The sequence below is a fragment of the Oncorhynchus masou genome, chromosome 21 (genome assembly GCF_036934945.1).
Source record: "Oncorhynchus masou masou isolate Uvic2021 chromosome 21, UVic_Omas_1.1, whole genome shotgun sequence".
Lineage (NCBI taxonomy): Eukaryota > Metazoa > Chordata > Actinopteri > Salmoniformes > Salmonidae > Oncorhynchus > Oncorhynchus masou.
The window spans coordinates 44,437,432-44,443,012 of NC_088232.1; the positions used below are offsets into that span (position 1 = coordinate 44,437,432).

The 5,581-nt window shown below is 44.3% G+C and overlaps 1 protein-coding gene across 2 annotated transcripts in view; it reads left to right on the plus strand.

The window, feature by feature from the left end:
• Positions 1-559: 559 nt before the first annotated feature.
• LOC135508404 (proenkephalin-A-like) overlaps positions 560-5,581 on the plus strand; it is a 45,355-nt gene continuing 40,333 nt past the window's right edge. For both annotated transcript variants that reach the window (XR_010450791.1, XM_064928566.1), the window contains exon 1: positions 560-648. The gene's annotated coding sequence lies outside the window, so the exon portion shown is untranslated. The remainder of the gene's footprint in view (positions 649-5,581) is intronic.

Here is a 5,581-nt window from a genome sequence, read left to right on the forward strand (position 1 = left end):
TATAGAATTGAGCATAACGATTATAGCTCTATAATGCAGGAAAAGACTGTTTCAGGGGATTGAAATGGCTAAATGTGTTGGGTAGCTGAAGTAGGAGACCGCAGGTTATATGTCCACATTGACAAACTAATGGAAGTCTGCCTGTCCATCATATGTAATAAGCCTTCCTTCCTTCCTTCCTCCCTTCCTTCCTTCCTTCCTTCCTTCCTTCCTTCCTTCCTTCCTTCCTTCCTTCCTTCCTTCCTTCCTTCCTTCCTTCCCCCCTCTCGCTCTCTCTCTCTCTCTCTCTCTCTCTGTCCCCCTTCCTCTCCCTCTCTCCATCTCTCCAAACCCCTCTCTTTCACTAGGTTTCTGTCTCTAAGTCTCCAACCCCTCTTTCTCTCACTAGCTCTCTGTTTCTAAGTCTCCAACCCCTCCCTCTCTCGTTCCACTCTCTCCATCCCCCTCCTCTCTGTGATGAAAGTGAAAGGGGGATGCAGGGGGCAGCACCAGAGGGAGGGGTGTGCCCCTCTATAAGAGGTCTGAGCAACAGCCTGTCTGTATAGATGAAATACACTGAGAAAGAAGACAGGACACTAACTAGAGCTGCTGCACTGTAGACCAAAATCACTTAAAGGACCTGCGCCCAAACTCCTCTATAGTACTCAGGTAAGACTGACCTTCGACCTTCAGGCTTGGCTTAAGGTGGGGGTGGGGGGAGAAATCACCTGGCTTGATTTTTTGCTGGGATACTTCCCTGGCTGATACTGAAGGAGTTTGGGTTCAGTTTTGAACCTGAGAAGTTGCCAAACAGCTTAGTGCAGTTTGGCTAATCTTCTGGTGGCTGGTTTATTTATATGGTGGCAGGCAAGTGTTTTTAGGGTTAGTTAGTTATCAGTTTGAGCAATGTATAATTTCTCTCTAGGTTCTTGCTAAAGTATGGAGGAGTTCTTCCCACTGTCATTTACAGGTAAAGCATGTAGAATGCCACTGAAACAAATTAGTTAAAAAGGAAAATGAAAAACCACACAGTAAGTGAGCAACAATTTGGTAGATTAGACTGATTTATTTGATGCAATATAAAGACATAAGGAGAAGACAATAAATTGCTAAGGAGAAGAAAATACTATTTCTTTGGATTTTATTCATCAAGTTAGAATGTAAAATAACATGGTAATATTTTAACTTGATAACAATTTATTTGTGTTGTATGGTATGCTGGCACACAGTCACTACTTAAACCGAGCACTCTCTCTTTTATTTGCTCTATTTCTCTTTCTGTGTTCTCTCCCTCTTTCTGTGTTCTCTCTCTTTCTGTGTTCTCTCTCTCTCTGTGCTCTCTCTCCCTCTCTCTCTCTTTCTGTGCTCTCTCTCTCTGTGCTCTATCTCTCTGTGCTCTATCTCTCTCTTTGTGCTCTCTCTCTCTGTGTGGTCTACCTCTCTCTCTCAGTGCTCTCTCTCTCCCCCTCTCTCTCTCTCTCTCTCTGTGCTCTCTTTCTCTCTCTCTCTGTGCTCTATCTCTCTCTCTTCCTGTGCTCTCTCTCTTTCTGTGCTATATCTCTCTTTCGGTGCTCTCTTTCTCTTTGTGTTCTCTCTCTCTCTTTCTGTGTTCTCTCTCTCTCTGTGCTCTCTCTCTCTGTGGTCTATCTCTCTCTCTGTCTCTCTCTCTGTCCCTCTGTGCTCTTTCTTTCTCTCTCTCTCTGTGCTCTATCTCTCTCTCTTCCTGTGCTCTCTTTCTCTTTGTGTTCTCTCTCTCTTTCTGTGTTCTCTCTCTCTCTCTGTGCTCTCTCTCTGTCTTTATTTGCTCTATTTCTCTTTCCGTGTTCTCTCTCTCTTTCTGTGCTCTCTCTCTCTGTGCTCTCTTTCTCTTTGTGTTCTCTCTCTCTCTTTCTGTATTCTCTCTTTCTGTGCTCTCTCTCTCTCTCTCTCTTTCTGTGCTCTCTCTCTTTCTGAGCTCTCTCTCTTTTTCTCTTTGTGTTCTCTCTCTCTTTCTGTGTTCTCTCTCTCTCTTTATTTGCTCTATTTCTCTTTCCGTGTTCTCTCTCTCTTTCTGTGCTCGCTCTCTCTCTCTTTTTCTGTGCTCTCTCTCTTTTTCTGTGCTCTCTTTCTCTTTGTGTTCTCTCTCTCTGTGTAATCTCTCTTTCTGTGCTCTCTCTCCCTCTCTTTCTGTGCTCTCTCTCTTTCTGAGCTCTCTCTCTCTTTCTCTCTCGGTGAGTTTCGTGATGTGTACAAGAGTAACTGCTGGTACACAGTCACTGCTTAAACCGAGCACTCTCTTTTATTTGCTCTCTTTCTCTTTGTGTTCCCTCTCTCTTTCTCTTTGTGTTCTCTCTCTCTTTCTGTGCTCTCTCTCTTTCTGTGTTCTCTCTCTCTTTCTGTGCTCTCTCTTTCTGTGCTCTCTCTCTCTCTCTGTGCTCTCTCCCTCTCTTTCTGTGCTCTCTCTCTTTCTGTGTTCTCTTGTTCTGTGCTCTCTCGTTCTGTGCTCTCTCTCTCTCTCTCTCTCTCTGTGTGCTCTCTCTTTTTCTGTGTTCTCTCTTTCTGTGCTCTCTCTTTCTGTGCTCTTTCTTTCTGTGCTCTCTCTTTCTGTGCTCTTTCTTTCTGTGCTCTCTCTTTCTGTGCTCTCTCTCTCTGTGCTCTCTTTCTCTCTTTCTGTGCTCTTTCTCTCTCTTCTGTTCTCTCTCTTTCTGTGCTCTCTCTCTCTGTGCTCTCTCTCTCTTTCTGTGCTCTTTCTCTCTCTTTTGTTCTCTCTCTCTTTCTGTGTTCTCTCTCTCTGTGCTCTCTCTCTCCCTGTGCTCTCTCTCTCTCGCTCTCTCTCTCTCTCTTTCTATCTCTGTGTGTTCTCCCTCTTTCTGTGCTCTCTCTTTCTGTGCTCACTCTCTCTGTCTGTACTCTCTCTTTCTGTGCTCTCTCTCTTTCTGTGCTCACTCTCTCTGTCTGTACTCTCTCTTTCTGTGCTCTCTCTCTTTCGGTGCTCTCTCTCTTTCGGTGCTCTCTCTCTTTCTGTGCTCTCTCTCTTTCTGTGCTTACTCTCTCTTTCTGTGCTCACTCTCTCTGTCTGTGCTCTCTCTTTCTGTGCTCTCTCTCTCTCTTTCTGTGCTCTCTCTTTCTGTGCTCTCTCTCTCTCTGTGTGATCTCTCCTTCTGTGCTCTCTCTTTCTGAGCTCTCTCTTTCTGTGCTCTTTCTAGCTCTTCTGTGCTCTCTTTCTGTGCTCTCTCTTTCTGTACTCTTTCTCTTTCTGTGCTTTTTCTCTCTGTTCTCAGTGCTCATGGCACAGTTAAAGTCCTGACCCTTGACAGGAGCATATTTCTCCCATCACTCTCATTATCCTCCCATTGATCCCCTGGTCTTTAAATCGATGCATCTCCACCGAGACGATGCAAGACTATTATTTTCCACAGTTAACACCCCAGGGAGAAGGTTAAATCTTTATGCTTTCGGTGCAAAATACTGTCTGCAAAGAAATTTCCTGTTGATGATCTGATGACGGCAGAGCACATAGCTGCCCAAGACTTAGGCTAAAGCCCGGGGGCAGTTTCTGTTGCTTTCCAGGACTCATTTTGTGTGTTCTGTCAATGAACCACCACCACCACTTAATGAGGGGCTATCTACAGCTGTAGTCCATAAATCCTTTGTTCACAGTTGCTTACCACTTTTTTCCCATGTGGTTTCTTCCTTCACAGACTCAATGCAATTATGACCTATTTCAAAAAAGATTTGGTGAAATTATTAATTTTGTGTATGGTTTCCTAGAAACAAGGGTGACTCAACTTACCTCTTTGGCTCAATTTATCCCACTCTCCCATACTAGATTTATATTTACTGCCTAGAGCTATTCTGGTGCTGTGAATAAGAGGAAAGCCCCAGACAGTTAGCAGTGCAGTGGGTTAACATACAAGCCTTACTGCACCAACCCTAAATGAACAAATTCAATATCAACTCAAAATCAAATGTATTTCTAAAGCCCTTTGTACATCAGCTGATATCTCAAAGTGCTGTACAGAAACCCAGCATAAAACCCCAAACAGCAAGCAATGCAGGTGTTGAAGCACGTTGGCTAGAAAGGCCAAAACCTAGGAAGAAACCTAGAGAGGAACCAGGCTATGAGGGGTGGCCAGTCCTCTTCTGACTGTGCCGGGTGGAGATTATAACAGAACATGGCCAAGATGTTCAAATGTTCATAAATGACCAGCATGGTCAATTAATAGGTCTGGGAAAGGTAGCATGTCCGGTGAACAGGTCAGGATTCCGTAGCCGCAGGCAGAACAGTTGAAACTGAAGCAGCAGCACGGCCAGGTGGACTGGGGACAGCAAGGAGTCATCATGCCAGGTAGTCCTGAGGCATGGTCCTAAGGCTCAGGTCCTCCGAGAGAGAGAAAGAAAGAGAGAAAGAATTAGAGAGAGCATACTTAAATTCACACAGGACACCGGATAAGACAGGAGAAGTACTCCAGATATAACAAACGGACCCTAGCCCCCGACACATAAACTACTGCAGCATAAATACTGGAGGCTGAGACAGGAGGGGTCAGGAGACACTGTGGCCCCATCCGATGATACCCCTGGACAGGGCCAAACAGGAAGGATATAACCCCACCCACTTTGCCAAAGCACAGCCCCCACACCACTAGAGGGATATCTTCAACCACCAATTTACCATCCTGAGACAAGGCCAAGTATAGCCCACAAAGACCTCCGTCACGGCACAACCCAAGGGGCGCCAACCCACTAGAGTGCTAGTGAGGTGCTCAGGGTCCTATACAAATGTAGGATCTTAATGTGATTAACCTGTTGCAGGATACCATTCCTGCAATGCAGGAAATGTAAAACCTGTAGTGTATTTGAGGTTTAAAAACTGGTTCAAATTAAGATCCCACATCTGTAGTTTTTGTTTCTCTGTCATTCATTTGACATAGAATCAGAATTGTCTGCATTTTTATGTACATGGTTTCTTTTAGAAATTATACAATGTTCCTTACTAAAGCCAATATTGGGTTAATCGGGATCGGTTTAATTCCTGTCTTTTAATTTGCTTTGATTATAAACGTAATCTACACCTGGTTACCTAGATTATTTTAAAGGCTTATTCCATACCTGGTTGAACAGTGGTTTGACTGCGGTGTTTTTCTTTGAATATCAGTCAATATCAATTTGGGTTTGTTCAAAGGAGTCAATCAGGATTAGCTTTCAACTGATTATAGGTTTAAGCTGTATATGGCTAGCTGCCCAATGGGAGATAAAGGCTATTCTGAGGGTGAATATTGCGGATTCCAGAGAGAGGTGAAGGCACAGAGGGACCCAGGAGGTCAGGTTCAAAGCTACACATTGACTGGAGCTGCTATCGGTCAAACTTCATTATAGATAGAGGTTTCGGAGCACAATGGAAATCTACTCAATCAAATTAGCCTTTTAGTTTTCTCAGAAAATAATCCATATATACGCTATGTTTCAAATTAGGCTTGCGTTAGCTCACTAAGCAAATGCTTAGCCTTTAGCTCAGTGGGCTTTTACAGCTTTACGGTGCACAGACGACCCAAGGTGAAACCCAGTAGGCGGATAATATCGTCTCATGGAAAGGGTTTTCTCCACTTAGTCTGCGTCTTCT